This window comes from Stegostoma tigrinum, chromosome 15, assembly GCF_030684315.1.
Source record: "Stegostoma tigrinum isolate sSteTig4 chromosome 15, sSteTig4.hap1, whole genome shotgun sequence".
Taxonomy (NCBI): domain Eukaryota; kingdom Metazoa; phylum Chordata; class Chondrichthyes; order Orectolobiformes; family Stegostomatidae; genus Stegostoma; species Stegostoma tigrinum.
In genome coordinates this window covers 49903361-49915614 of record NC_081368.1, presented here as the reverse complement: position 1 = coordinate 49915614, position 12254 = coordinate 49903361, and the positions used below count along the sequence as shown (strand labels likewise).

Sequence of the window (12254 nt, the reverse complement as noted above, 5' to 3'; positions counted from 1 at the left end):
TTTAGCACAGTGCGCCGAATAAGAAGCGACACGATTCTGCAAACAGATTAAAATATCTTCTCTGACTCAGGTAGAATCAAGACCAGCAATAATTATTTAGATTAAAATCATATACAGGAATTCAGAAAAAATGAAAAGTGGAATTCCGAGTTTGAGGTACCATTTAGCTGCTGTATTCAGTGGTTAATCAGTTAAGAACAACATACTTCAGTCACTGTTACCATAAGGCAGTTTGGGAAGAGAGGCCTGTAGCCTCTGTTCTACCAGTAAAAGACAGCCAAGTCATGGGGATTGAATACTGTTCTCTGCAACTAAGTGCGTGAGTCCAGACAACTGTGTTGCCTCCCTGGTGCCAGACTGTAGGATATCTGCTCTGGGCTGGAGAAGAAGTTCCATTTGGAGAGGGAGAATCCTGTTATTATGGTCCATGTAGGGACCAATGACATAGATGAAACTGGAAAGAGGTCATGTGTCGCCAGTCTGAGGAACTGGGCATCAAAGTAAGCAGAACCTTCAAGGTACTAATCACTAAATTATTACTTGAGCCATTTGCAAATTGGCATAAGATTAGAAGATTTAGAGGATGCGTGTATGGCTGAACAATACTAAATGCCTTTCTATTAATAATTCCATTTTACTTCCTTGCTAAAATCATACGGCATTTTATTTTCCCAGCGAGGTTCTTCAGATAAGGGACTGAGAATGGATTAATAAATGACATGATATACACAGATCCTTGGCACAGATTTAAGATATTTATATAGCCCAGCTCGTAAAAGGCATGTAAAGAAAGAACTTCAAATACTTCTTTGGTCATGTAATAAACAAATTGCGCACTTAAAGTACTCAAGTACATGCACAACAAATGAGTAGGTAGGTTGGCTCAGTTTACAGATTACATTATACAAAGGTATACATTGTTTTGGGTTTTTATTCAGATTTACTTCCTGTTGCCTTAGTCAAATATTTCATTGACAGCAAGGAAGCTTGGAATTCTGCATTTGGTTTAATGGAATTTTCTTCTTCAAACTTCTGTTTCTAAAACAAAAGGTGACCTGCGCGATGGATAGGTGTATGGATAGCATTCCGACCTTAGAATAATAGAATCCATATGTAGTATGAGGCTATTCAACCCATTGAGTCCATACTGACCCTCCAAAGGTCTTGTCACTCAGACCCAGGCCCAGACCCCCAACCTATCCCCATAACCCCACAGTTTACCATGGCCAACCCACCTAGCCTGCACATCCCCGGACAATTTAGCATGGCCAGTCTACCTAACCTGCACGTCTTCAGGCTGTGGGAGGAATCTGGAGCATCTGGTGGAAACCAACACAGACACTGGAAGAACATGCAAACTCTTCCAAGCTTGGGTGACTGTGTATCGAACCTGGATCCCTGGTGCTTTGAGGCAACAATGCTAACTGCTGAGCCACCATTCCACCAATTAACCTTGGCAATGCTAATGCTTGTTTAATTATAGAGTTCCGAACTCAGTTAGCCATAACAAATTGTTCCAAAATTTAGAAGTAGTGTTTATAAACTATCAGCTTGACAACATTGAAACCAACCATAACTGCAAGAACACCCCCAGTTAAGATCAAGTAATACAGCAGGAACAAAACACAATGGATGCTAGAAGCATGAAATGATTATATATCCAAATTGTTAGGGGGAGATTTGCTAATGACATGAATTAACATGTAAATCTACATGAAGTCCCACCTCAGGCTAAATTGAGGTAGAGAGATTTAGTTAACTTCATAAGCAGTAATCGTATATGTTAGTAAAGGTTCATTTTCATTTATGTTAAATGTTAGTTAAACCCCATAAACACACTTGGATACTAATGCGGCAGATGGACAGAATTTCTGTGAAAATGCAGCATGACTGAACTAGCAATAATCCTGAAGCATTATGTGGAAATGAAATGTGAGGTTGTCTCCATGCGACGCCAAGAAAGACCAAGCAATTGAGTTTACGCACGGATTCGGAGAGGAGATACTGAATGGTGACATCCAAGGAACAGGTGCCTTACTTTTTTTGGAATGTCTGAAATTCAAAGTATTTGTCTGACATTTTCAGAATTTGAGTAATACACTGTCAGCATGACTTGCCATGTATAAATATCTAAGGAATCCTGTCCGAGTTAGAATGCTACCTCAGAATGTTTTCTGGAGTAGAGTCTCCCAATGTTTGCTCGACAAACAATTGTTGACTTGCACCTCAAGGCTTCTGACACTATTTCATAAAATAATCCACCACACCAATACCATTAACGTTTTTCTTTCTCCAAATGTTAATTGACTTTTTTGTTTTACTCATTGGGATGTGGATGTTTCTGATGGCGCCAGTATTTATTGCCCATCCCAAGTTGCCCTTGAGAAGGTGGTAGTGAGCTGCCTTCTTGAACTTCTTCAATCCGTTTGCAGTCGTACAATGCCATAAGAAAGGGTGTTCAGGATTTTCACCCAGTAACACTGCAGGAATGGTGATGCATTTCCAAGTCGAGATGGTGTGCAGCTCTGAGGGGAACTTGCGGGCATTGTGTTCCCATGTATGTTATGCCTTTGTCCTTCTAGGTGGTAACAGTTGTGGGTTTGGAAGGTGTTGTCTAAAAACTTAAAATCCTTGATCAGTTTCTACAGTGCATCTTGTACACACTGCTACTGAATGTTGGTGTTGGAGGCAGTGTGTATTTGTCGAAGGGAGGGGAAACAAGTGGGCTAATTTGTCCAGGATGGTGTCAAGCTTCTCGAGCATTTTTGGAGCTGCATTCGACGAGGCATATGAAGAGTATTCCATCATACTCCTGATTTGTGCCTTGTAGATGTTGGACAGGTGAATTACTTGCTGCAGGACTCCTAGCATTTGACATGCTGTTGTATCCACAGTGTTTTATAGCTTGTCCATCTCTTACCCAATACAGATATTTCTCAGCAGTTGTATGATGCTTATGTTACTTAACACATCTCAGCCCAAACCCCAATACTGTCCAGGCCCTCCTGCATTTGGACATAGATTGTTCCAGCAACAGAGGAATCTTGAATGGTGTTGAACGTTGTACAGTCAACAAAAATTGCCACTTCTGACTTGGTGTTGGAGGGATGGTGATTGAAGCAGATGAAGATGGTTGGGCCTAGGACACAACCTTGAAAAATTCTTGCAGAGATGTGCTGGAGCTGATATAGTTGACCTCCAACCCAGAGACCTTCCTATGTATTTGATTCCAATCAGTGGAAAGTTTTCTCCTGATTTCCATTGATGCCAGTTTTACTAGAGCTTCTTGCTGCTACATTAAATCAAATCTGACCTTGATGTCAAGGGCTGTCACTCTTACCTCATGTCTGGAATTCGGCACTTTTGTCCATGTTTGAATCTGGCCTGTCATGAGGTCAGGAACTGATTGAGTTCCATTGGGGCCAAACCTAGTGTCAACAAACAGGTTAAGCTGAGAATATACTGCTTGTGTGTGCAGTTGACTTCCATGATGTGTCACAGAGTTGAGACAGGAGCTCTATTGCCACTATGCTCCTCCTCAAGGCCAATTGACATCACCCAAACTATATCCAGAGGATTTACAGACTGTAAGAGCATTGTTCACCTGCCACTAAAAAAGTATAGTTTTGCCAATTTATTTTTTCTGTTTTTATATCTATTTCATTTCATTCAGAGCTGCGGATTCTGCATAACATGCTATGAAAGAAAAACATTGGGTGGGATTTAACAAGAAATGGCGATTGCAGTTAAAGCGGAGCTCTGCATTTCTGGCAGTAGATTCTGATCATGGCTCCTTTAGAACTGCAGAGCCTGCCTTAAATATTTCAGGTCCCTTCTGATGCCTGATAGTCAGGGGAAGTCAGACCACACCCACTTTTTCACAATATTCTGTGATTTAAATGCCCAACAGCGCAGAGTGCCACATTGATGCCTTCTGTGGAAAGGTAGATGTAAGTTGAGTGCAGGATTAGGGTTAGGATGCCGGAGCACTAATTGAGAAAGTTGCAGCTAAGAGAGCCTGTGCACGGTTGGGTATAAGGGGACTGGGGGAAATGTAGCAAGGGCTATGTGTAATAAGTTGGTGTGTCAGTTTTTGAGTTGTCCAGAAGTTACACTAGGCTCTCGATTTAACTTTTCTTGGGTAACTTAGCAGCAGCTGGAACTGTCTGAATTAAATCCGCACTCCCATGCCTGTATTCAATGTATTGAAATAATTACACAGCAAAAGAAAATCCTACAAAGCTGGCAGCCATGGCACCACTTAAATCCCCTTAACAGAGGCAAAGGGAACCAAACAGTGGAGGGACAGATAAAACCATGGAGAGATTATGGTGAAATGTAAAATACAGTGGTGTGGTCGGAGGAAGAAGCAGCGAAGAATTGTGTACCCTGGTTAAGGAGAATGAACCTCTAATTAGGAGCTTTACTTGCTGAAGCAAAAAAACCACTGATACCAGTCTTATCCCTGGGAGGAGTCAACAGCGATGAGTATGGTAAGGATTGTAATCTGATTATGTTTACTTCTGAAATTTAGACACAAAGCAGTCATAACCCATTTCCTCCAAGCCTCCCCCTCCTACCACACTTTTGTCCCTTCTGCGGAAGCGCTTGATGTGTTACCATTCCCTGCAGCTCCATCCCTTCCTGTGTCCCCTTTTACTTAGTGTCATATCCTTCTCTATGGCCACCCTGTCTGTGCATCTTCTCCCCCTGTCTCTCTGCCCTATCCCTCTCCACCACCCCCCCACCTCCGTCTGTTCATGCCCATCTATACACCTTCACCAACCCAAGAACCATTCCAAGATCACATATCTCTCTGTACCCATTTTTCCAGTTTCCTGTCCACTGCCATCCTCCTCACTCTACCTGTCCTCCCACATGTTGACACTCTCTTTTGCCCACCAGTTGTTCTTATTCACCAGACTTATGTTTTAAAGTGACTTTTTTTTTGCTCCACGCGTTCCTGTGGATTCACATACTTGATGCAAGTTAAGTCTAAAAATCCACAAAATAGAATAAAATGTAAATGCCCAAAATGCCCTTCAAAATTTGCCCACATAAGCAAAGAATATCCAGAACTAGGAGCTGTGGGATACCAGTTCCTCAAACCCAGACAGAAATGGAGAACCCCACAAGGCAAATGTCTTGTAAACATTAAATTGTTAGCCTTTTAATTATTTTTCCAAATATGTGTTAAATATTCCTATTCACTCTGTATGTGTAGCTTAGTTTAAAAAAAAAGGTGATTTGGTGGGTGAAAACAGTGCTCATTAGTTTTATGCATTTGGTTTATAAACTTTGCTCAAGTGTGTACAAGTTGCTGTTTCCTATTGATGGTGTATAGCAGTGTTCTTACGTTTGATTGGCAAGTCTTCAATGATTTCAAATACATTTTTTAAAAAAAAGTTCATCAAGATTTGTTTGTCCTGTGGATGTTTGACACATGAGACTAGATATTTCCGAGTAACACAAGGCACTCATAATGTTCAGCCCTATTTTGGGAATAAAACTCTGGAAATATTTACTCCAGAAAGTCAAAACTAGGAGTAGAGTAAATGTTAAAACAGAAAATAAATTTTGCATGTCTGCTGTCTAATATGATGGGGACACATTTGCTACCTGTCTTTCCACTGTTGCTAATAAGAATTTGAATGTCTTTCTCTCTCTCTCTCTTTCAGAATGGGTACTTTATGGGCTGCCTGCATCTGGAGGAATTCTCAATCTTCTCAGTTACCTAATATTGTGGTGGCATACCACGAGGGTGTTCTGCATCATCATCTTTATTTGTTTTAACTTAGTGAAGGAGAGAAAAAAGCCAAAGGACTGTCATCACAATGTGGAAACATTGTTACCTGAATTGGTTTTCTTTGTTAAAAATACAGCAAGAAATTTTGACGGGCGGGGCTATAAAGAGACCAGATTTATGGGATTTGCAGTTTTTGTTGCTACTGTAGGGATTGAAATTGTTTTCTGTTTGAAACTACAGAATAATTACTGACTGCTTCAAGATGTTAAATTTTGAAATGGTCAGGAGACCAGGTGTTAGACTAAGGGAAACTCATCGTTCAGACCAGGTTTAATTTGAAATGTGGTGCACGTTCAAGTGGTCCTGACGGTTTCCTCCCTGCCTCAAGGTCCATTTCCTTGCAAACTCCAACTCCCTTTGGTAAAGATGTACTCTTTTACCATATGGTTCCACTGCATGTTAGTGCTGAGATTTTTACAGCTGCATTGTTGATTTATAAATCGTGCTCTCTCTATCTCTACCCATCCCACTTTTTTAATAACAAGTTCTAGCCACATCATTGGATTGTCCCTAATGTATCTTGGCAGTAAAGGCCAGTTTAGTTCTCATTTATTGTTAAGTATGCTGGAGAAAAGTGATATTTCTGCAGCAATTTTTACATAAAAATGAATCAAAACTCACCTCAGTGCTCAGGCTTATTATTCTTATCTAATGGCATGCAGAGTAAACTTACAGAATTGAAGGTTTCTTTTTCATCAGTTCAATGTTTATGCCTTGAATGGGATTTGGAAGGCTGAATGCGAAAGCGATTTAAGATGTGAAGAAAAATTGAGGAAGCCAAGACTGACGTGATAGCTGATGATCTTCAACTATCACGATGTGATTCTTGTTTTAGCTCTCATAATGCAAATGTAAGATGTGAGACACCTAATACTAAAAAGTTAATGAACTTTGAATGAACTTGGTGTCTACATATATACATGACAATGACAGGCACTTGTCTATCTTGGCTCAAGATGTACTGGAGCAAAGTTCCCTAAGTGTGTAATACTGCAAGAGGGCAAAGTAAGGTGGAAACTGACACATTTGTGTCATTCAGTTGCATGCCATAACATGACGTTTTGAGCATGCTCTTTAAATGTACATTGCATATCTGCTGTAGGATGTAATACAACAGAAACCAGTTTTGTCAGATTGAAAGACTTGTTTATATCAAAGAAACTTGACCTGAATCTTAAGAGTGCCAAGATGACCTCGAAAAACCAAAATGTGTAATCTATATAGGTGCAGACAAGAAACACCAAGAGGGAGAAAACATTGTTGTGTTGTATATATGTCCCACAACTAGTAGTGGAGATATAAAGGAAAGCATTAAACAAGAAATCAGGGATGCATGCAGAAAGGGCACATGCCCTTTCCCCTAACTGCATTTTCCCCATGTCTAATCCACGCATCCCTGGGCACTATGGAAAAATTTAGCATTGCTAATCCACCTATGCTGCACGTCTTTGGACTGTGGGAGGCAACCCGCACAGATACAGGAAAAATGTGCAGACTCCACACAGACAGTCGCCCAAGGGTGGAATTGAACCATGGTCCCTGGAGCTGTGAGGCAGCAGCGGTAACCACTGAGCCATCATGTCACCCACATTGAGGTGTGATCATTGGTGTAATTTAAGCAAATACAACAGCCATTATATAAACAGCAAACACCAAATGAGTAGAAGAATGAATGGTCAAATAATCTCTATTGATAATATTGACCAAGGGCTGCTCTATGGCCATTGTATAGGCAGTTACGACTTTGATTAAACATCATATCTGAAAGGAAATGAGTTAAATTTTACTTTTCTTTAGTGAAGTCTGAGTTGCATCACGGTATTTTGGAGGGCTTTTCAAGGCAAGACCAAGCATGTTTTCTCGGCCTATCTTATCAAACTCATTCCATTAATTGCCTACCTCATCCCATGATGCCCCTAAAGTTCAATTCCTTCCCCATCACACTATGCTGTTCCCAGAACAATTCGTCCCTGAGTGGTAATCTGCTGAAACGGTGACATCCTTTGTTAACTGCACCAGTTTTAGAAGGCTGCTGTATAGTGAACAGGCACTGTGAAGGCAATAGCCAAGTGGTATTATTGCTGGAGTGAAAACCCAGAGACTTAGTTCATCTTCTGGGAACTTGGATTTGAATCTCGCCAGGGCAGTTAGTGAATTGGATAAAAATCTGGAATTAAGTATCTAAGGATGATCATGAAACATTGTTGATTTTCAGAAAAACCCATCTGGTTCACTAATAAAAGGGTGTAGAGCTAGATGAATACAGCAGGCCAGCCAGCATCAGAGGAGCAGGAAAGCTGATGTTTTAGTTCTGGACCCTTCAGAAATGGGGGACGGGAAAGGGACTCAAATAAATACAAAGAGAGAGGGAGGTGATGATGCATGGTGGATAAAGGAGCAGATAGACGGAGAGAAGACAGACAGGTCAAGCAGGTGGGGATGATGCCTGTAAAGGTGACTTTAGGTGGGGAGTTAGGATGCGGGTTGGTCGGTGAGGAGGGACTAGCGGGTAGGTGGGAGGGAAGATGGACAGGTCAAGGAGGTGGGAATGAGGCTAGTAGGTAGGAAATAGGGGTGAAGGTTGGTCAGTGAGGTGGGAGAGGCGGATAGGTTGGAGAAAAGATGGACAGGCCAAGGAGGCGTGGACGAGCTGGGCTGGTTTTGGGATGCAGTGGGCGGGGGGGGAGGGGAGATTTTGAAGCTTGTGAAGTCCACATTGATACTATTGGGCTGCAGGCTTCCTAAATGGAATATGACTTGCTGTTCCTGCAGCCTTCGAGTGGCATCGTTATAGCACTGCAGGATGGACATGTTGTCTAAGAAGTGGGAGGGGCAGTTGAAGTGGCTCACAACTGGGATGTGTTGTCATTTGTCACAAACCAAGTGTAGGTGGCCTACAAACGTCCACTTGGTTTTCCCCAACGTTGAAGCATCTATGCTCGGTTCGTGTCAAACAATACCTCCCAGTCGCAAACCACTTTATCCAGCTCTACACCTTGTTATCTCAGACTCCAGCAGTTCCTACCATTTCTGATTCACTAATGCCCCTTAGGGAAGAAATCTACCATCTTTACATGGTCTGGCCGACATATGAGCACAGACCCACAGTGGTATGTTGCCTCTCAACTGCCGTCTGCAATGGGCAATAAATGATGGCCTGTGAATGAATACATTCCAAAGCAGCCCTGCTTGATCAAGGACAGATTGTGAACTTGGCAGGCCATTCTGCACTTTCCATGAGGATGCAGCAGAGATAGCCAGGCCCTCCACCTTCACATCTAATCTGCTTGCTGTCTCTAACTTGAAGCCAAGCTTTGGCAAGCCAATGGGTTTCAATACCTGAGGAGGCTCCTCACTCTTCAGATTTCCAGCGCAACAGAAGCCAACATTGAGCACTCCTGCTTCCGTAGCTTCCAGCTGCAGCCTGATCATTCCAAAATCCCCATACAGCCACATTCCCTCCTAATATACCATTCTGTAAACCCCACAGGCTTCCTGCGTCCCCATCCAACCCATTGATACATGCCTATGCATTCCCAGTTCCTAGCATATAAAGTGACCATGCCTGGTATGCTTATACTGCTTCCACTGCACCAACTCTACTACCAAACCCAGTCTGCTCCTGACCATAGACAATTTTACACTGCTCAGCATTACATTCTTGCCAGCCATGCCCCATCATAGACATCCAGTCCCCGCCTCCCCCGAACACAGTGCCTATTGGACATCCTGCTGCCCTCTTTCATAATTGTGCTCTGCCCTTCCCCAGAGTGAAGGCCCTATTGCTGGAGATTACCCTGCCGAGGCTCAGTACCATGCCAACAGCCTCAATTCCTCACCTATTCTTCCAGCTACTCCCTTGTCAGTTTCTGTGGACTCATAAGCCCTCAGGTACAATGCAAGAACTCCAGAGTTACAGAGATAATGGGAACTGCAGATGCTGGAGAATACAAGATAATGAAATGTGAGGCTGGATGAACACAGCAGGCCAAGCAGCATCTCAGGAGCACAAAAGCTGACGTTTCGGGCCTAGACCCTTCATCAGAGAGGGGGATGGGGTGAGGGTTCTGGAATAAATAGGGAGAGAGGGGGAGGCGGACCGAAGATGGAGAGAAAAGAAGATAGGTGGAGAGGAGAGTATAGGTGGGGAGGTAGGGAGGGGATAGGTCAGTCCAGGGAAGACGGACAGGTCAAGGAGGCGGGATGAGGTTAGTAGGTCGGAGATGGAGGTGCGGCTTGGGGCATGTCCATCATGGGCCTCCTGCAGTGTTACAATGATGCCACCCGAAGGTTGCAGGAACAGCAACTCATATTCCGCTTGGGAACCCTGCAGCCCAATCATATCAATGTGGACTTCACCAGCTTCAAAATTTCCCCTTCCCCCACTGCATCCCAAAACCAACCCAGTTCGTCCCCTCCCCCCACTGCATCCCAAAACCAGTCCAACCTGTCCCTGCCTCCCTAACCGGTTCTTCCTCTCACCCATCCCTTCCTCCCACCCCAAGCCGCACCTCCATCTCCTACCTACTAGCCTCATCCTGCCTCCTTGACCTGTCCGTCTTCCCTGGACTGACCTATCCCCTCCCTACCTCCCCACCTATACTCTCCTCTCCACCTATCTTCTTTTCTCTCCATCTTCGGTCCGCCTCCCCCTCTCTCCCTATTTATTCCAGAACCCTCACCCCATCCCCCTCTCTGATGAAGGGTCTAGGCCCGAAACGTCAGCTTTTGTGCTCCTGAGATGCTGCTGGGCCTGCTGTGTTCATCCAGCCTCACATTTCATACTCCAGAGTTACAGCCTGGTCCAGGCTGTGAGCTGAATGCCCGTGCCCAATATGCCTCCACTGCAACGCTTTAATATTATTCGCCAGTGCTAGTGCTTCAGAGAAATCGCAAGATGACTGTGAGAGGTTGACAGATGCCAGATACAAATGTCCATGGGCCGGGGATGTGCGTGGCTGTTGCGTGTCGATGGTGCCCTGTGATATGGCCATAGGCAACAAGGATATCATTTACAACAAGAGATACCACAGTGTGGAACTAGAGGAACACAGCAGGCCAGGCAGCATCAGAGGAGCTGGGAAGTTGATGTTTTGGTTTGGGACCCTTCTTCAGAAATGGAGGAGGGGGAAGGGAGCTCTGAAATAAAGAGAGAGGGGTGGGGCTGGGAAAGGGGGGCTGGGGAAGGTAGGTGGGATGGTGATCGGTGAGTGCAGGTAGGGAGTGGTGATGATTGATCAATGAAGTGGAAGGGTCAGATAGGCGGGAGAGAAGATGGGTGGTTTTGACAGATCAAAAAGGCAGGGATGAGAGGGAGGGTTGGTCGTGGGTTGGGGTGTGGAGATTTTGAAACTGGTAAAATTTACATTTAGGCCATTGGGCTGTAGGTTCCTGAGGCAGACTATAAGGAGCTGCTCCTCCAGTTTGCAGGTGATGTCATTGTGACACTGAAGGAGGCCCAGGGTGGTCATGTCACCCAGGGAGTGGAAGTGGGAGGGGGAGTTTAAATGGCTTGTGACCAGAAAATGTCGTTTGTTTCGAACTGAGCGCAGGTGCTGTTCAAAACGGTCTCCAAGCCTTCACTTATCTCGCCGATGTAGAGTAGACCACGTTAATGGATGTGCAGGTGAACCTCTGTCTAGTGTGGAAGGTTTGTTTGGTGCCTTAGATGGAGATGAGGTGGGAGGTATAGGGGCAGGTGTAGCACTTCCTGCAGTTGCAGGGAAAGGTGCCGGGAGTGGTAGGGTTAGTGGGAATGTGGAGCAGATGAGTGAGTCGTAGAGAGAGCGGTTCCTACAGAAGGCAGCTAGGGCTGGGGAGGGAAATATATCTTTGGCTGTGGGGTCGGATTGTAGGTGGTGGAGAATGAAACGTTAGATACAGAGGTTGTGGGGTGATAAATGAGGACAAGGGGGATTCTGCCTTTATTTTTGTTGGGGAAGAGAGATTTAAGGTGCAGGAAATGCAGGAGATGTGGTTGAGGGCATTTTCGATCACCAGAGGGGGCTGTTGAGGTCCTTGAAATAGGAGGACATCTGGGATTTTCAGGAGTGGAATGCCCCCATCTTGGGAGCAGACGCGATGGAGGTGGAGGAATTGGGAGTAGGGGATCACATTCTTGCTGGAAGATACGTGGGAGAAGGTGTAGCCTAGGTAGCTGTGGGAGTTGGTGGGCTTGAAATAGATGTTGGTTTCGACTCAGCCACCAGGGATGGAGACAGAGAGGTCCAGGAAGAAGAGGGAGATATCGGAGATGGTCCAGGTGAATTTGAGGTTGGGGTGAAAGGTGTTAGTAAATTTCATGAATTCTTCAAGCTCCTCATGGGAGCATGAGGCAGTGCTGAAACAGTCATCAATGTAGTGGAAGAAGAGGTGGGGGCCAGTGGAAGAGGGACTGTTCCACGTACCCTACAAAGAGGCAGGCAAAGTTTGGGCCCATGCCGGTACC

At 44.4% G+C, this 12254-nt stretch overlaps 1 protein-coding gene across 3 annotated transcripts in view; it reads left to right on the top strand.

Moving 5' to 3' along the window:
* cstf2 (cleavage stimulation factor, 3' pre-RNA, subunit 2) overlaps positions 1-6426 on the top strand; it is a 68924-nt gene extending 62498 nt beyond the window's left edge. For all 3 annotated transcript variants that reach the window (XM_048544516.2, XM_048544517.2, XM_048544515.2), the window contains one exon: positions 5679-6426. The gene's annotated coding sequence lies outside the window, so the exon portion shown is untranslated. The remainder of the gene's footprint in view (positions 1-5678) is intronic.
* The last annotated feature ends 5828 nt before the right edge of the window (positions 6427-12254 follow it).